The sequence below is a fragment of the Apodemus sylvaticus genome, chromosome 23 (assembly GCF_947179515.1).
Source record: "Apodemus sylvaticus chromosome 23, mApoSyl1.1, whole genome shotgun sequence".
Classification (NCBI taxonomy): Eukaryota; Metazoa; Chordata; class Mammalia; order Rodentia; family Muridae; genus Apodemus; species Apodemus sylvaticus.
In genome coordinates this window covers 45,624,306-45,644,066 of record NC_067494.1, presented here as the reverse complement: position 1 = coordinate 45,644,066, position 19,761 = coordinate 45,624,306, and positions in this window count along the sequence as shown.

The following is a 19,761-nucleotide window of genomic DNA, read 5'->3' as shown; positions in this document are numbered from 1 at the left end:
CTCTGTTCCCCATTTTTCAATAAGGTAATTTGGTTGTCTGGAGTCTAACTTCTTGAGTTCTTTGTATACATTGGATATTAGCCCTTTATCGGATGTAGGATTGGTAAAGGTCTTTTCCCACTCTGTTGGTTGCCATTTTATCCTATTGACAGTGTCCTTTGCCTTATAGAAGCTTTGCAATTTTATGAGGTCCCATTTGTCAATTCTTGATCTTAGAGCATAAGCCACTGATGTTCAGTTAAGGAAAATTTCCCCTGTGCCCATGTATTCAAGGCTCTTCCCCATTTTCTCTTCTATAGATTCAGTGATTCCGGTTTTATGTGGAGGTCCTTGATCCACTTGGACTTGAGCTTTGTACATGGAGATAAGAATGGATCGATTTGCATTCTTCTGCAAGCTGACCTCCAGTTGAGCCAGCACCATTTGTTGAAAAGGCTATCTTTTTTTTTTCACTGGATGGTTTCAGCTCCTTTGTCAAGATCAAGTGACCATAGGTGTGTGGGTTCATTTCTGGGTCTTCAGTTCTATACCATTGAACTACCTGCCTGTCGCTTTATTAATACCATGCAGTTTTTGTCACTATTGCTCTGTAGTACAGCTTAAGGTCAGGGATGGTGATTCCCCCAGATGTTCTTTTATTGTTTGTTGAGAATAGTCTTCACTATTCTGGGTTTTTTGTTATTCCAAATGAATTTGAGAATTGTGCTTTCTAACTCTATGAAGAATTGAGTTGGAATTTTACTGGGGATTGCATTACATCTGTAGATTGCTTTTGACAAGATGGCAATTTTTACTATATTAATCCTGCCCATCCACGAGCATGGGAGATCTTTCCATTTTCTGAGGTCTTTGATTTCTTTCTTCAAAGACTTGATGTTCTTGCCATACAGATCTTTCACTTGTTTGGTTAGAGTCACACCAAGATATTTTATATTGTTTGTGACTATTGTCAAGGGTGTCATTTCTGTAATTTCCTTCTCAGCCCATATATCCTTTGAGTATAGGAAGGCTACTGATTTGTTTGAGCTAATTGTATATCTGACCACTTTGCTGAAGTTGTTTATCAGTTGTAGTTCTCTGGTGGAATTTTTGGGGTCACTTAAGTATACTATTATATCATCTGCAAAGAGTGATATTTTACTTCTTCCTTTCCAATTTGTATTCCTTTGACCTCCTTTTGTTGTCTAATTGCTCTAGCTAGAACTTCTAGTACTATATTGAAGGCACAGGGAGAGAGTGGGCAGCCTGGACCCAGCTATAACACTCCTGGGCATATACCCAGAAGATGCTCCAATGTGTAATAAGGACACATGCCCTACTACGTTCATAGCAGCCTTATTTATAATAGCAGAAGCTGGAAACAACCCTGATGTCCCTCAACAGAGGAACGGATACAGAAAATGTGGTACAGTTACACCATGAAATACTACTCAGCTATTAAAAACAATGGCTTCATGAAATTCGTAGGCAAATGGATGGATGGATCTAGAAAATATCATTCTGAGTGAGGTAACTCAGTCACAAAAGACCACACATGGTATATACTCACTGATAAGTGGATATTAGGCAAAGAGCATGGAATACCCATGATACAACTCACGGACCACATGAAGCTCAAGAGGAAGGAAGACCAAAGAGTGAACGCTTCAGTCCTACTTAGAAGGGGGAACAAAATAATCAAGGGACGTAGAGGGTGGAAGGGACTTGGGAGGAAGAGAAGAGGGGGTGGGGAAAAAGAGGAAGAATCAGGTATGGGAGGAGATGGAGGAGATTACAGAGGGTCAGGAAATTGAACAGAGGTGTGTAGCAATGGGGGAATGGGAAGAGCTGGGGTTAGAACCAGAAAGTTCCAGATGCCCGGAAAGTAAGAGTCTCTCAGGACCTCATGGGGATGACATTAGCTGAAATACCCCACAAAGGGGAGAGAGAACCTGTAGAGACCATATCCAGAGGTTAAGCATGCCCCCCGCCCCGGCCCAGCTGAGGAATGGGGCCACCCACCTATCTCCAAAATTTTAACCGAGAATTGCTCCTGTCTAAAGGAAATACATGGACAAAGAGTAGAGCAGAGACTGAAGGAAAGGCCATCCAGAGACTGCCCCACCTGGGGATCCATCCCACATGCAGACACCAAACACAGACACTATTGCTGATGTCAAGATGCCCTTGCTGACAGGAGCCTGATACAACTCTCTCCTGAGAGGCTCTGCCAGATCCTGACCAATACAGATGTGGATGCTCGCAGCCAACCACCAGACTGAGCACAGGGACCCCCCCCCCCCCAATGGAGGAGATAGGGGAAGGACTGAAGGAGCTGACGGGAGGCCTTATTTGGCATCAGTGAGAGGGGAGGCCCTTGGCCTTGTGCAGGCTTGATGCCCCAGTGTAGAGGAATGCTAGGGAGGTGAGGAGGAGTGGGCTGGTTGGGGAGCATCCAAATAGAAGAAGGGGAAGGGGGGATGGGATGGGGGTTTGCAGAGTGGAAACCGGGAAAGAGAATAACATTTGAAATGTAAATAAATAAAATAAACAATTAAAAAAATTTTTTTTGAGACAGGGTTTCTCTGTGTAGCCCTGGCTGTCCTGGAACTCTCTCTGTAGACCAGGCTGGCCTTGAATTCAGAAATCCGCCTGCCTCTACCTCCCAAGTGTTGGGATTAAAGGCGTGAGCCACCACTGCCCAGCTAAAATAAACAACTTTAAAAAGAAAAAAAATGTACATACAGGCAGTGAATGAGCAATTTTATAGGAGTCCTTCATGCAGATGTTTCCAGAAGAGAACGACCATTTGTCCTGGGCTCGGATACTTTGTATCACGGACAGCTTGAGGCTCCCAGGAGTCATTCTGAGGCATTCCTGTGCCCAGGTGTCTTAGATTTAACAATCAACAGCCATGCCCTTGCAATTTAGAGCTCTGGAAGGAAGGAGCTTTTATCCCCTTCAGTGTCAGAAAAGCTGTCTCGGAGTGGAGTTCCTCTCTAATGATCCGGTTACCAGCAGACTCCAGCGCACGCTTTCTGATGCCTTGGTTGGTATGTTTTATATCATTTTGAATATTATTCATTTGTTTTTGAGCAAACACTCAGTACAGCTAATAAATATTTTAAAATATGGTATGTAATAAAATTTTCTTTTATGCCATTCAGCAATATTTCAAAAACATTTCTCCACATAGAGATTTCCCATTTTTTCCAGTTTGTCTTTGGTGATGGTCACCTCCTTCTTACACCCTTAATAAATGGAGATATCTCTTGCTTTAGCTATTTTTAAAATTATATTTATTTATTGTGTGTGTGTGTGTGAGCACACGCGCGCACGCATGCATATACATGTAATTTTCACAGTGCTCTAGAAGTTCAACGTTCTCTTTCTAAATCCTGTTGTCTTGCCCAGTGCTTCCAGGAGGTCATGACACAGTAGGAGTGATAAAAGTTTTGTAGGGCTGCTTCAGAATTTTCCCACTTATCGTGGTGGTGGCTTTTGGGCAGAGACAGGTACTTTGCATCAAGGTTATAGCTCTCAAATGAAAACAGATCTCACAGCAGCTGAGCCTTCGATCCTCAGATAGTTTTAGGTTTGTGTTTTCTATCTCCCAGTGGTGTCCCAGACTCAGGCTTTTCTCGAAGGCCTTTCTTTTTAATCAAGAGTAGACGTTGGCAATGGGGTTTTAGTCAAGTGGCTTTCCAGCTCTTTTGGATACGATGGGACTTTTTACTTTCATCTGATAATCATCCTCAAGGTGTCTCGTAGCAGGAGGCCCATGCTAAGCTTTTCCATGTCGCCATGGTGACTGGGTTGGGATTTAAGAATCTCTGTGTTGGAACATGCTTCTGACTCGTCCTGTAGACCATGACCAATCTTGGCATGTCTTGTTCTGCTCCCCGCTGTCTCCAAGAATATCAGATTCCTTGTTGTCTTTGAGGCTTCTTTTAGAAACCTGTTTTCAGCAAGGGTTCTCCTGTCATGGAGGGGGCTGTGGAAGGCCTGGTGGAGCAGTTCATAGCTTGCTGTGTGCCATCGATGAGAACAGCACTATCCGTTACAGACCGGAGGGGCTCAGTTGATGATTTGGATTGGTTAGGATTGGTTTGTGCTGGCACACTGGGCATCCTCCGACGCACCCTGGCGGTGGTCTGCTGGACCTGAGTTGTCTCTGTCTGATTCCTGGGGTGTGTCTTCAGAACAGAGTGTCCTCCTGGGGAGAGCATCACCATAGACCCCAGGTTCTACTGCCTGTCATCTTTGGGTCAACGGGTGTCTCGTGCCTCCTCCTCATCCTGTAGTCTCTGTCTGGCCCTCTCCCTGCTCAGCGCCTGCACAGACTTCTCAGGGTGTGTTCAGCACTCCTGCATGTTGGCTTTTAGGGGAAAATACAGTGAGTTTCCTGTGAAGAATGTTCTTATGAGGCCAGAGAAGGGACTGTGTACAGAAGCAGGGGTCTGCCCATCCATAGGTATAGAACACAGGAATCACCCCTCCTGAGAACAAATGAAGAGAGTTGGTGGGTGGGCCACTGGTGGGTCTCCCAGCAACAAGGAGGACCCAGAAGGCAATAGTCAAACCTTCCGTGGGCATCCTCCCTTCCTGAAAACACAGAAGACTTGGGTCCAAGAACTTGAAGATAAATACCCACCATTTAGGAAAACATTTGGGACCATGTCCCTAATTCTGTCACCCCCTCCCATTTCCATGACACTCATTCTCTTAATTTAAATTACTACTCCATTCCACCTATTTACTTATAAAATACGTTTCAACTTTTAGAGTAAAAGGCTAATAATAGTGATTTTCAAAATTTCCAATGGCTAAACATTTCCATTGGGTTGTTTGTTTATTTATTTATTTATTTATTGGATTTTGGTTTTTTTGAGACAGGGTTTCTCTGTGTAGCCCTGGCTGCCCTGGAGCTCACTCTGTAGACCAGGCTGTCCTCGAACTCAGAAATCTGCCTGCCTCTGCCTCCCAGAGTGCTGGGATCACAGGCGTGTGCCACCACCGCCCAGCTTCTATTTTTTAATGTCAACATTCCTGTTCACAACCAGTGTGGCACATGACACAGGCCCAGGGGTGAGACTGAAGTGCAGGATCTCTCTGGGGACCAGAAAGGACACTGAGGACAACACGACCACTTTGTGTCCTTAGTCATGGTGGTCCCCTCTCCCCGATTGCTCTCAGAAGTCCTACAGTCACATTTTTTTCGTTTCTAAACACGTGGAGGATTTGGGGGAGCGCCTAGGGTGTTACCCTTACATCCAGTTCTACCCCGGCTTCCTATGGCACCGCCCTGGGTTTTCCTCATTAATTAATTGGTAATCTTGTTGTGTATGTTCTTGTAAACTGTATGCAATCTCTTTCGGAGTAAACTCTGAATATTAAAAAAAAAAAAAAAAAAGAAACGAACAGCCCCAGGGAACAAATGAAGATTTTTGTCTTCTGGTCCTTTCCTGGTCTGTGCACCTGCTGACCAACATCCGGCCTGGGTCAAGCATCAGCTTTAAATGCAAGACCATCCAGCACATCACGGTGAGAGGGAGGGCAAAGGGTATGATCGCAGAGGGGAGACTGAGGAAGGGTAATAGTGACTTGGATGGGAAAGCCACGCCCCTCATTCTAAAGCACCTCCCAGGAAGCATGCGAGATTCCCAGGGCAAGTGCAACACGGGAAATGACTCACACTGAACCTGGTTTTCCGACTTCCGCCCTGGCACACAGCTTGGTTTACCATGTCTATTTTTTCTGCAGACATATGTTCCCACAGCCCCCAACCCCTCCCTATTTTGTAAATGTCTTTTGTTGTTTTTTTTTGTTTTTGTTTTTGTTTTTTTCGAGACAGGGTTTCTCTATGTAGCCCTGACTGTCCTGGAACTCACTCTGTAGACCAGGCTGGCCTCGAACTCAGAAATCCGCCTGCCTCTGCCTCCCAAGTGCTGGGATTAAAGGTGTGCGCCACCACCGCTTGGCTACCCTTCCCTATTTTGGTTCTGAGATCGAGGCCTCAGGAACAGTTAGTGTCTTAGATCTCCCAGCTTCATCTTTGGAGTTCTGTGTTCAGGTGAATGCTTCTCTCTGAATGCTGTTCCCCAAGTCCATGAGTCCTGCCTCATGGAACAGGATTCACCGCCCAGACGCAAGCCTAAAGCCACAAGCACATTCTGCATTCCAGGCAGCATAACTGGCAGGGGGCCTGAAGCAGTTGAGTGTCTGGGGAGAGCAAACCCTGGAAAGATAAGAGTCTGGGCTCTCCCGACCAGCGCCTTCTTCAGCTAACCAGCGCAAGCTCACAGCTCCACTGCACAGCTGTGTGAGGCTTGCGCTCCCAGAAGCACAGGCTGGACGTGTGCTCTCTCAGTGTGCTCTCTCCTGCTGGACCCTCATCTAGAAGATGGCCACACGTTCACCGTCACCCACCCGACACTTGGGAGGATGCTTTTCTTCCATAACCATGTAGATTCCACTTCCTCCTCTTCCTCCTCCTCCTCCTTCACCTCCTCCTTCTCTTCCTCCTCCTTCTCCTTCTCTTCCTCTTTCTCCTCTTCCTCCTCCTCCTCTTCCTCCTCCTCTTCCTCCTCCTTCTCCTCTTCCTCCTCTTCCTCTTCCTCCTCCTTCTTTTCCTCTTTCTTCTCCTTATCCTCTTCTTCCTCTTCCTTCTCTTCCTCCTCCTCTTCCTCCTTCTCTTCTTCCTCTTTCTTCTCCTCTTCCTCCTCCTCTTCCTCCTTCTCTTCTTCCTCTTTCTTCTCCTCTTCCTCCTCCTCCTCTTCCTCCTCTCTTCCTCCTCTTCCTCCTCCTTCTCTTCTTCATCTTCATTCTCTTCTTCCTCTTCCTCCTCCTCTTCCTCCTCCTCTTCCTTCTCCCTGAAGTCTTTCCCATTGCTTCTGTCTTAATTTTGGTCTCTACCATCTCCTACTTAGAAGACTCCAGTTTTCCCATTTGGTTTCATATCCTGTTTTTTTGTTTATCTGTATACTGATTGTTAAAAAGGAAAACCACACACTCCTATTATACCCTTGTCCAGGTTAGTTCTATGTCAAGTTGACACAAGCTAGAGTCATCTGAAAGGAGGGAACTTCAATTGGGAAAATGCCCGTGGTGGTTTGAATAGGTTTGGCCTTCACAGACTCATGTGTTTGGCTGCTTGGCCCACAGGGAGGGGCATTGTGGAGTGGGTGTGGCCTCATTGGAGAAAGTGCGGCAGTGTGGGGGCGGGGCTTTGAGGTTTCCTATGATCAAGCTCTGCCCAGTGTGGATTTCAGTCTCCTTCTGCTGCCTGGGGATCAAGATGTAGAGCTCTCAGCTCCTCCTGCACCCTGTCATGCTTTCTGCCTGATGATGGCGGACTCAGCCCAAGCCTCTGAAACTGTAAGCCGGTCTCAGTGAAATGCTTGCCTTTGTAAGTGTTGCCTTGGTCACGGCAATAAGACCCAAACTAAGACAATGCCTCCATAAGATCCTCATGTGGAGTTAAACCTTTAACCTGTCTGGGCTTCAGTGCCCTTTGCCTTGAGGCCTTGTGCTTGAGCCCCATTCGTGTACCTTTCTGTGGTATGCTCGCCCAAAACTTTGTCTTGAGTCCCCAGACAGCTATTTTGTAGGAGCTGTTGCCCCATCTACTTCATCTCTGTGACACTTTGCCTTTATGGATATCCTTCTTGTAAGTTTTATGCCCCTTTCCTGGGGCCCCGGATTCTCTGTTGCCGACTCCTTACATGGTTTCAGGGGTGCTGCTGTCAGTCTTGTCTCTAAGCATTATACTTACAACATTTGGTGCCACTTTGGGGGGCCTTTACCTGTGTACTGCGACTGTCATCTCTCCTTTATGTGCCTGGCAGTGAGTTCACCCTAGCCTGATTCTTGTGCAGGCAGGTTGCTGGGAGGGTCCTGGTTCCTGTGCGTGCCCTTCTCTGCCTTCAGTTGGTGGCTGCCTGGGACTGGCAGTCGGGTCCTCAGGACTGGCCCCTTTAGAGGCTGCAGTGTGGACAGAGATATGTGTCCCCTGCTCCAGGGATTCCCCCAGAACAGCCTCTTTAGGGCAGACCGCAGTCCCCTCTGATCTCATTGGTCTCTTTACAGTCTCCCTAAAACTGGAGACTCTCCATGGAAAATTATCCAGGGCCCTGGGTTTTAGGTCCACTCCCTCGGGTACTCTACAGACAGCTGAAAGAGTCACAGAATCTGTGTATGGATTATGGTTTGCCTCTCACAGAGCCATGGAGGACTGGTGCGTGACAGGCCCCGTAAGATGGGCAGCGGACACATGGCTCAGGCTAGTTTTATGGTCAAACACATCTATTTTCCCATGTCTACACAAAATCCTTAGTGAGGGAGAGACAGGCTGGAATTCTGGAGTGACCTCTCTCCTTTCCTCTCCACTCCCTTCCACGCTCCTCCTCCCACCCAACTCCACCCAACTCCAAGAAAGAAAGCATAGCTCTCTGCAGGCGAATATGGAACCCATTGGCTGCAGACGAAGGGCTGAACATTCTTTAGTAATGGCCTCACCTTGGCGTCGACCTCCGGAGGACATATTGCAAACATTTCTCTGTTATATATGGATTGCCGTTTGCCAAGAACAGCCTGGAGCAGAGGTGTTGAACCTCAGTCTGCTGGTTTAGAACCAAGATGTGACAAACTATCTCTCTGCACCTCCCTCCATCCTTCTGCCGACCCAAGCCGCCATGCCGTGCTGGCGCAGGGCAGGGAATGGCTTAGCTAGGCAAGGCTTCCCTTCAGCTGCCCCAAGCGTGCTGTGTGGCCTTCAGTTTCTCTGAGTGACTGGGACCTTGAAAGGGAAGGGTGAAACAACTGGGAAATAAAAGCTTGCAGGGTGGTGGAGGCCGGACTCTTCCCTCAGACACTGTCAATGTCTGGGATCAGTTGTCTCCGTCTGTGTGTGGAGGTCAAGGGAGGCCTAAGCTGTTATCCTGAGGAGACCATTTATCTACTTTTGTAAGGGTCTCTCATTGGCCTAGAGCTTAGCAGACTGGGCGGGTTCCACAGATCTATCTGTCTTCTCCTGTACTGGGAATTCAAATGCACCACACCCATTTTTTTTTTTTAATGTCTATTTCAGGGAGTCTAACTCCTGCTTACAAAGCTAGCACGATCACTGGATGAGCCATCTCCCCAGCTCCCATAGTGACATGTTTGTGGTGGATAATGTATCTGTGGGCTGCCCGCTGGGTCCCCACTCTTTAGCACCTGGCTTGGTGCCACCCTCCTGACAGTGCAGGGTCAGCGTCTCGTTGGGAAGGGGAGTACACAGGATGCGACAGTCACAGAATGAAGAACTGGCTAAGCCACCGCCAGATCCCCGGGAGCCATGACTCTCAGTGTCTCTTGGGCCACAAGCAGCAGAAGTGGAGAAAAGAACTAGTGTGAGCCTGTGTCCTGTGTCCCCAAGGCAGCTGTGCTCTGACCGACTCCCCCAAACAAAGCTGGGAGGTCTCGCTGCTCCTGCATCTGTTCATCTACAGGTGTCTTGTCTCCCTTAGAAAGCTTTCTGCTCTCCCGGACCAAGGCCAGAGCTTTATCATTTCTATATTATTATGCATTGTATTCTCTCAATGTGTGGGAACAGTGCCCGAGACTTGGTGGTGAGGATGTCCTGGTGGGAAGTGGCTTGGTGGTGGGTCCTGGGGTATGTGTGCTGGACTTGACTTCTTCTGATAAAAGCATCACAGAGATGATCTGGCAGAGTGGCCACAGAGAGACACTGGGGATCTCTGTAATAGTCATTAATGACAGCCGTTCCTTTGAGTTCTAGGTAAAGTGTCAGGGAGATTCTTCACCCATACCCTGGAGCCCTGTGGGGTTGGAAGGTGGCCTTGCTATATATAGCAAGTGTTCCTTTGTGGACTAGCTCACAGCAGGGTGACCCACGCCATGGCTGATTTGGACCTTCTGGTCAACCTCTGGCTCACTCTATCAGACATTGAGGGGACAGAGGTTGCATGGGCACTAATTGATATGTAGCCAAGGATGTAACTAAGGTGCATTATTTGACTGCAGAATCTTGGGAATTTACCCAATCACTTACCTTTGACCCTATGGTAAGGTTTGAACTGTCTACTATGGTGCCAAACCCGTGTTCATAAAACACAGAGTGGTGCTCAAGGCAAGTCCTGCTACTCCAGCCTCTTGATAATGGTCACACTATAAAACCCAATGAGACCCACAAAGGCAGAACAGGCAGAACCTGACCACAGGTCTAAACCAGAAGTTCCAAGGTAGTTCCTAATTTAGTTGGAAGGCCTATACTGCTGGTCACAAAAGGGTGAGAGTCTCCTGGATCTGATTGTGCTTCGTTCCCACAGGCCAGCTGTACTGAGACATTAAGATTACCCTTGTGTGTGTTTGTGCGTGTATGTGTATGTGTATGTTTGTGTATATGTGTGTATACATATATGTGAGTATGTGTGCTCGTGTGTGTATGTGTGTGTATGTTTGTGTATATGTGTGTGCTTGTGTATGTGTGTTTGTATATATGTGTGCATGTGTATACATATATGTATGTGTGCTTGTATGTATATGCATATATGCATATATGTGAGTATGTGTGAGTGTGTACATGCGTATATGTGTGTGTATGTTTGTGTATATGTGTGTGCTTGTGTATGTGTGTTTGTATATATGTGTGCATGTGTGTACATATATGTATGTGTGCTTATATGTATATGCATGTATGCATATATGTGAGCATGTGTGTGTACATGTGTATGCATATATGTGAGTGTGTGAGAGTGTGTGTACATATATGTAAGTGTATGTGTGAGTGTTTGTACATGTGTGTGTGTGGTGGTTACCATTCCAGGCCACTCTCCAGAGCTAGGAATATCCTGAGTACCATTACAGCACTAGGACAAGCAAACCATGAGAAGACACAGAATTCAGTTTCCAAACAGAATCTTAGAAAAAGACTGAAGAATAGGAGCCATTGACCAAGAAGGCCTTGGAAGCCACAGGAATAATGGATTTCCCAGGCTGTTGCATCTGCCGTTCACATTCTTGGTTGGCCCTGTGTGTGTTGGTCATGTGCCTGCCCCAGTTAGGAAGAGTTGTTGAAAATGTCAGACTGCCATTATTAAGACACGAAAGTTAGTCATTGTAAAGTCTTCTTTAAAAGAGATTTTATTTTTAATTATGTGTGCGTATCTGTGTGTTTGTGAGGTTACACACATGAACATAGTGCAGGGGGAGTCCACATGGGGGTTTCAGATCTCATGAGACAGTTGTGAGCTCCCCAGTGTGTGTGCTGGAATCTCAACTTGAGTTCTCGCTAGAGCAATGCATCCTTTTAGTCTACAAATAATCTCTAGCCTCTAAAGGTCTTTCTTTCTTTCTTTCTTTCTTTCTTTCTTTCTTTCTTTCTTTCTTTCTTTCTTTCTTTCTTTCTTTCTTTCTTTCTTTCTTTCTTTCTTTCTTTTTCCCTTTCTCCCTCCCTCCCCTCCCTCTCTTTCTTTCTTTCTTTCTTTCTTTCTTTCTTTCTTTCTTTCTTTCTTTCTTTCTTTCTTTCTTTCTTTCTTTCTTTCTTTCTTTCTTTCTTTCTTTCTTTCTTTCTCTTACTTGATTGTATGTGTGCAAGTGTTTTGCCTGCCTATGTCCCTGTGCCTGCCCAGTGCCCATGGAGATCAGAAGCAGTCTTCAGATCTTCTGAAACCAGACCTAGGATGGTTGTGAACCATCATGTGTGTGCTGGGAACTGGACCCGTGTCCTTTGCAAGAGCAACGAGTGCTCTTAACTACTTGTTATCTCTGCAATGCCTAGACGTGGTTTTGTTTGTTTGTTTTCATAAGAGGAGGCATGCCTTACAGGCAGAAGGAACAGCATGTGTGAAGGCCCCGTGGCAGGGCATACCTTCAAAACTCAGACTGGTGAGAGCACAGAGATGGGTAAGGTTAAGACCTGGGGCTTACCAGGCAGGCAGGGGAGACAACAAAGGTTCGCAGCCAGGAAGGTACTAGCCTGGTCCATGTTTTACATGGCCTGGTTGGACTTACCAGGAGAAAGCAAGAGGTTCAAGATGGGGGCTGGCAGAGGGAGATAGTTTGGCATTGTGGTAAATCTCTAGGTAAGAAAGAGGCAAGGAAGCCAAAATCAAGGAGATGGAGCAGGAAACAGTACGAATGGATGAATTACGCACACCTTCCCTCCACGACAGCCCTACTCAGCGTGTGACCTTCAATGTCAGACAGAGAAGGGCACACACTAAGAGACAGCAGAGCAAGAAGCAATGCAGGAGGCCCCGTCAGCTAGGAGAAGCCAAGGAACCCAGCACTTAATCTCCATCTTGCTGCCCAGCTGGGCCTGACCTCCAGCAGCAAAGAGAGCCTCATAAAGATGCAGGGCAAATTAGAGCAGGCCAGAGCGGACCCAGGTGGAGCGGGTGGGCTGCTTGCTGGTTAGATGCCGAGCAGCAGAACCTGGCTTAGCGAATGTGCGAGTCATTCCCCGATGGCTTCTCCCTGAATTGCCTTGCGCGAAGAACTTTGAGAACGGGAACCGTTCCTGCCTCCTTGATATCCAGAGGTGGCAGAAGGTTGCTTCTGGAAGGTGCGCTGGTTCCCAGCTTTCCGACATGCTCAGCCTGAAGCCAGCAATGTCCAGGATGAAGGTAAGGTCGTAAGGTTGTTGGGACAAAGGGACGGAGGAAGCCCAGGTCTGATGGTGACATTGGCAGTGGTACCCTTGCTCTAGATGCTTTGGAGCAGTGTGGTTCTGGACCTCCCTAATGCTGAGACCCTTTAATACAGTTCCTCACGTTGTGGTGACCCCCCAACCATAGAATTGTTGCTGCTTCATAAATATAATTTTGCTACTGTTATGAATTGCAATATAAGTTTCTGGTATGCAGGATATCAGATATATGACCCTGTGTAATGGGTGTTAAGACACCCCCCAAAGAAGTCTTGACCCACAAATTGAGAACCAGTGCCTTAGAAATACCAACTCCTACTGTTTTGGACTTTGTAGTTGCTTTTCTTTTCTTTTTCTTTTTTTGTTTTTTAAAGATTTATTATATGTAAGTACACTGTAGCTGTCTTCAGACACTCCAGAAGAGGGCGCCAGATGTCATTACGGATGGTTGTGAGCCACCATGTGGTTGCTGGGATTTGAACTCAGGACCTTCAGAAGAGCAGTCTTAACCACTTAACCACTGAGTCATCTCTCTGGCCTCCCGTCGTTGCTTTTCAGTCTCTCCTGAATGTCCTCTTTACAGTAGGTACACCTTTAGCTCCAGTATCCAGAATCAAATCTGTTGTCCACAAGTGTGTGTGATTTAGTAAAACTCCATCACTGCCGCATGGCCGCTGAGTTCACTTTCAGGTGTCCTGGTTTAGTAATCTATCAACAAGAAGCAGGAGTACAAACATTGGCTATGGCTCCTGCTGGGATGCTTTATTTAAAAAAAATTGTTAAATAGTTCCTCTCTATATTTAAAAGAGATGAAATGACACAAGAATTTTTTTTAAATAGAAGTTTAATTCATAATTGCCCCAAACTAGAAGCTGCCAAGATGTCCTTCGATGGCTGCGTAGGGTCGGGGAGCTGCACTAACCCACAGAGTCCAGTTTTATTCAGCAGTAAAAAACGAGTGTGGCAAGATCATGCCCCAAGACTTCCAGGGTGATCCCAGCTTTGTGGTGCCCTGGAAAAGCCATTAAGATGAGTGGGTGCCTCAGGAGGGGTAATGGGCAGGCACGGAGGACTTAGCAGCCGTAGCCCTGTTGTTTGTGTGCTTCCCTCAGGATGAGGCCACACACAGCCATGCCGCGATGAGCAAACCTTCACTCATGGCGTGGACTTCAGTTAGGAATAGTGTCCGAATCAGTGCATAGGCTGGGACACACACATTGTGTGAACGCAAGGTTGAGGCGTAAGAGAGGAAGCAGGTGGTAGTGGGGAGCGTGGAACTCTGGGCTTTACACTTAATATTCTGTAAACCTTGGGCTACATCAACAAATGAAGTGTCTCTAACAGCATTACATAGTTGACTCTCCCCATTCGCCATAGAGGGATGGGAAGAAGTGCTCTTACCCAATGGTTTCAAACTCCTGCCCTCAGGACAGAGATAGCAGAGGACCAGAGCTGGTGACAAACCACAGCAGCCGAGCTGATGGCAAACGTTTAAAGCGTAGCGTTGGTTGGCACAGGCTGGTAGTCGGAGCGGCAGGCCCAGAACCCTGCTGTTCAGCTCGGCAATTTCTCCCCGGTTCATTTCACGATTTCCACTAAGGTTAGACCTGGAACCTGATTTGCTGGGTGGGTGTTGGGGAGGCGCTGAGTCGTTTCACAGCCTGAGGAGTTTGGAAAGCCCATAGCCTTTTGTTCTTATGAAAATAAATGGCCAAAGAAATTGGAGTGTAAGATTTACTGAACACTACAAAGGAGGCACCGTCAAGGATAGTTTATGGCACGTGGGTCCACTGGGAGCTTCTGTGGAGCATGGGCAGAAGGGTATGACAGGCTTACCCCCACCAGCATGGGTCACAGGCCACATGGGGGGGCGCACAGCAGAGGCAGGCTGCAGGGCTGACTGGGCTGGGTGTGCTGCCGTGGCGTCCAGTGCTCGGCACCATTACGCTGGGACCAGATCCGAAGCTGCGGCTTCCCATCTCTTCCCAGTTTCCATCTCTCTTGGGGAAAAAATAAAATAAGATAAAATGCTGGAGATTTGATTGTAACGGCAATATTTGCATCGCAACCCCAACATTGGGGTTTCAGATCTGAGGTTGAAAGTGTGTGTGTGTTGTATGTGTGTGTGTGGTATGTGTATGTGTGCATGGTGTATATGTTTATGTGTGTGTGGTGTGTGTATGCATGTGTATGTGTATATGTGTGTGTATGGTATGTGTGGTATGTGTGTGTGTGGTGTGTGTGTGTGTGTACATGTATACTTCTAGTGAACAGCCTGTCCTAGTGTCTCTCACATCCTCTAAGGCTAAGATAATGCTATAGACCTGTCTTTATGGTTTAAATATCCACTTTTGGCATGTTTTAATCCCAGTGACACCGGGCATAGGTGGGGCTTCCTTGGGAGCTCTAGGGCCACGCTGTATCATGAGAGACAGCGGGACTGAGGGAAAGGCCACACTGCTAGTTCTGCTGGCAGCTGCCCATGTGTTACGTCAGTGTCCTCCCGGTGGCTGAGCCAAGGTGCTGTCTCTGGCAGCTCTGCCTCATCCTCCACCTCCCAACCACAACCAGGGACTGAGATTGGGGAGTCAGCAACTGCTCTGGCTTCCTGGGGCTAATTTTAGCAAGTGAGGGACATCTCCAAGTTAGACGCTTCTTTTCTGTCTACATACATCTTGGCTCTCAAGACTACCGTGTCTTCAGGGACTAAGGAGAGCTTGAGATTTAGAGCTGACCAGAAACTCCTACAAATATTTCTCATCCCAGCGTGCAGGGAACAGCAAAGCCCACTGTCAGCATGCCTCTTCACGCTTGTGCCTTCTCTGTGACTCACGGGGACACCGAGAGTGGTTGAACAGTTGATTGCATTTCACCTGGACCAGTTAGTTGGCTACCGTTTCCTAAGGTGTCAGTTAGGCTGACACTTTGAGAAGGTGGGGCTTCAGGGCAGTGTGGCTTTGTTATCTTGCTATGTGAGCTTCCAGGGACTAGGGGATTATACCCCGAGGATGCTGATCTGAACTCAGGAAGCTGCACTTCCTGTAGGTTGTAGGGGATTGGTACACACTGTGTGCACTAGCAGACATGTTTCATTTGTAACCAGTGAAAACCCACAGGTTCACAAGGACCCACAGAAACCCCAAAGCTAGGGAATGAGTCATGCCTCTCCTTGAGGCAGGTCTTAAACATTAGCACTTTGGGATTAAAGAAAAAAATGGTGATATGATCTTTCCAATCTAGCTATGGATTATCATAGCTGGGTCAGTGAGAGAAAGTTCCATATGAGAACAAAGCGGCCGTATAGAAAGAGAAAGAAGAACAGAGTTAATAAACCAGCCTTTACCTGTACGGCTGAGGGGATACAGACATTTGTAACTATTTTTTTTTTTTAGACAGGATCTCATGTAGCCTGTGCTGATCGTAAGCTCCCCATGTAGCCAGGGATGGTCTTGAACTTCTGATCTCCCACCCCTGTTTTCCTGAGTACTGCAATGTTAGATGTGCTAGTCTAGTACGGAGCCACACCCACCACCCTGAATATTTGTTTTAAGAGAGTAAAAGCAACTACACGTAGAGCTCAAATGGTTTCTTGTTAAGGCCACTGACACCTTTAGCATCAGTGATGGCTTATCAGCCAAGCTTTAAGCTTCTCCCAGTGCTATAGTCTGCTTTTAAACGTGCCCCCGAAACTCACACATGGAAGGCTGTGTGCAGAGGGGCAGCCCGTAGATGATTGGATCACAAGCATTCTGATGTCATCATGCTTCCAACCTCTGATGGATTCCTAGTGTGAAGCACTGGGGGTAGGGATGGAGGTGGGGGCAGACTCTGCGTCTTTGTTCTGAGGCTGCCAAGAAGGAACTCCTCACATCTCTGGAGTCTTCTGCTTCTTGGATGGTTGGTGTTAGAGGTACCACCCAGTCCCATTGCATTTCTGAAGAGGATGGCATGGGCGTCTTTTTTAAAAGAGCAAGACTCTACACCACCCAGGGCTCTGATTTTCAAACTCAAGCACACACTAGGGTTGTCCAGAGTGCTGACTGAAGTTGCTGCCTTGGTTACTACCTCCTTCCTATTCAAGGTAATGCTGTGAATGAGGTAGATGGTCAGAGAGGTCCCTTGACCTGCACAAGGTAGCTCAGCCTGCAGGCTGCAGGTTGTGGTTGTGAATAGAGAGTAAGATGGCCTACTCAAGCCAGTAACAAAGTACTCAAGCCAGTAACAAAGTACTCAAACCAGTGACAAAGTACTCAAGCCAGTAACAAAGTACTCAAACCAGTGACAAAGTACTCAAGCCAGTGACAAAGTACTCAAGTCAGTAACAAAGTACTCAAGTCAGTAACAAAGTACTCAAGCCGGTAACAAAGTTCTCAAGCCAGTAACAAAGTTCTCATTCTCTGTTCTCTTTTTCTCTCTCTCCATATTTTACTCTTCCTCTTCAAGCTGGAAGAAGGAGGTGTCTCTTTCTGTTCTAGGATGTACCGGTAGGGGAGGAGAGGCGGCTCAATCCACCCACACCAAAGGCAAGGTTCCGGGACGTGTTCCAGCTTTTCCTCCCCTCACCCCCCCTGCAGAGAGCCAGGAGCCTGGACAAGGCTCACGCTCACACACAGATATCATATTAGCCAGGCAGCTCTGACCTCCAGCAGTGGCTCCATATGCTCCTGTAGCATGGGAGTGCCTGGGAGTTTTTGAGAGCTGTCGGTTTCCTACCATGGTCTCTAAAAACCCTTGCATCATGGCTGAGTTAAGCTAACCCACACGATGACCTTCATGGCAGATTTGGGGGTCCCAGCAGGAGAAAGCATGCGTGGTCCTCGCTAGCCCAGGACCGTTAAGCTGCAATCTAAGATAGTATGTTACATTTGAAACATACTGTAACAGAACGCCCGAGGCAATCATCTTATAAAGAGAAAATTCTGAGCCGGGCAGTGGTGGCGCATGCCTTTAATCCCAGCACTTGGGAGGCAGAGGCAGGTGGATTTCTGAGTTCGAGGCCAGCCTGGTCTACACAGTGAGTTCCAGGACAGCGGGAGCTATACAGAGAAACCCTGTCTCGAAAAAACCAAAGACAGAGAGAGAGAGAGAAAGAGAGAGAGAGAGAGAGAGAGAGAGAGAGAGAGAGAGAGAGAGAGAGAGAGAGAGAGAGAGAATGAATTCTGATTTGTATCCTGCAGTGTCAAGAGGTTTTGGTTTCTGATCAGTTGGCCTCGTGGCTTTGGTCTGTGTAGGATGGTGTGATCTGTAATAGCTTTCAGAAGCATGCCCCTCAGTGACTAAAGTCTTTCTTTTGTGACCCTCTACCAAATATCCCCCACCTCCTAATAGTGACACCCCAGGGACCAAAGCTTATGGTATGGATGAGACCTTTGGAGAACGAGCCAGCTTAAAATCTATAGCAGATGGCAGATGTATTTGTAAAATTCAACATGTTATGAAAACTGTGTTTTAAGCACCACAGAGGTTATGGGAATATGGCATTTGGAATGCTACATTCCAAACTTCATGACATGTGGTAGTCAGACAGGAAGTCCGACGATGATGAGGAAACAACATTGTGCATTTTCTTGAAACACCCCCCTTGTGAAGACTTGGTTGAAGTTTTCCACGGGAGAGGGCATAGTCAGCCTTGGATCCATCGTGACTCTCCTTAGTCTGCAAGGGAAAAAGAATGAAGAGCGATGCCAAAGATCAGAATAGATGTGGTGCTTTGAATATGAACGTCTCACCCCATAGACTCTATGTTTAAATGCTTGGTCCATAAGGCGTGGCACTGTTAGGAGGTGTGGCCTTACTGGAGGAAGTGGGTCACTGTGGGGGCAGGGTTTGAGGTCTCCGATGTTTAAACTATGCCCAGTGTGACACACAGGCTCCTGCTGCCTGGGTATCAAGATGTAGAACTCATCTCCTTTGCCAGCACCATGCCTGCCACATGCCGCCATGCTTCCTGCCATGATGACAATGGCGGAATGTAAGCCTCTGAACTGTAAGCCAGCCCCAATGAGATGTTTTTCTTTATCAGAGTTGCTGTGGTCATGGAGTCTCTCCACAGCGATAGAAACCCTGACTAAGACAATAGGGGAGAGCTAAAGGGAAGGGACCGTTAGTAGACCATGGACTTGTGGCTTGGGTAACCTTGAAGAGCTAGAAGGAGAGTGGTAATATTGCTGATTAAAGCTGTTATCCTGGTTGGGTTGAGGGATGCTTAGATGTCTGGTCCAGCCTAACGAGGCTGGGAGGAGGTTCTCAACACGTGAATCAGGAGATGGAGCGAGGAGGAAATGGCTACCAGTGAGGGTGGGCAAGCTTCTGGTAGGATGGAGGCTTCAGATTGGTGGAAGAAAGATAAACCCCTCCTCTTGGATCTGGGCCACTGCTGTCACCTCCTGCAGTTTCTCCAGGTTCTTGGGCCTTGATTTAAGACTCAAAACTTAAATCAGTGGCTCTGTTTCTCCTCAGACCTGGAGCTGAAACTCTGCTGCCTGCTTCTCAGTTCCTTTGCATGCAGCAGATGGAGGGGCTTCCTGGCTTGCAGATTTGCACGAGCAGATCCCCTTGGATTGGTGTGGATGGGCGTGTTTGTCTCACTGTTCTGGGGAGTGTGTGTGAGATTTGTTCACCCCTGCTGCACCCACCTGGCTTCTGAGGGACAGGAAAGGACTGGAATTCACATTACACCCATATCGCTCCTAATTCATCAGCCCCTGGGATGTATTTCTCATCTCAAGTGTCAGAGCAGACCTGGCTTTAGTTCCACTGTGGAGACTGGCCAACCCTAGAAGTCAGGGCTTCTTCCCAGAGAGTCTGCCTTCCACACTTACCAGCACACTGCTGCTTTTCAAACACTTTAGGCATATCGGTATAGCCTGGGTGCTGAGTGAGTGGTTGGAGTCAGACCTGGCAGTCCTTTCTCCAAGGAAGATGGCAAAGCTGGAGGCTTTGTCTAAGCCAACAGCAAATGAGCTGGGGCAGAACGTTCAGCAGAAGATAGCCACCCTGAAGCACATGTAGAAGAACAGAAAATTCTGGTGAATCTTTAATTCTCTGGCAAATATGCATATATGCACGTACATATTCATCATAGATTGGCATTTCAGTTAGGTTATGATTTCCAATACGCGTGCTACATG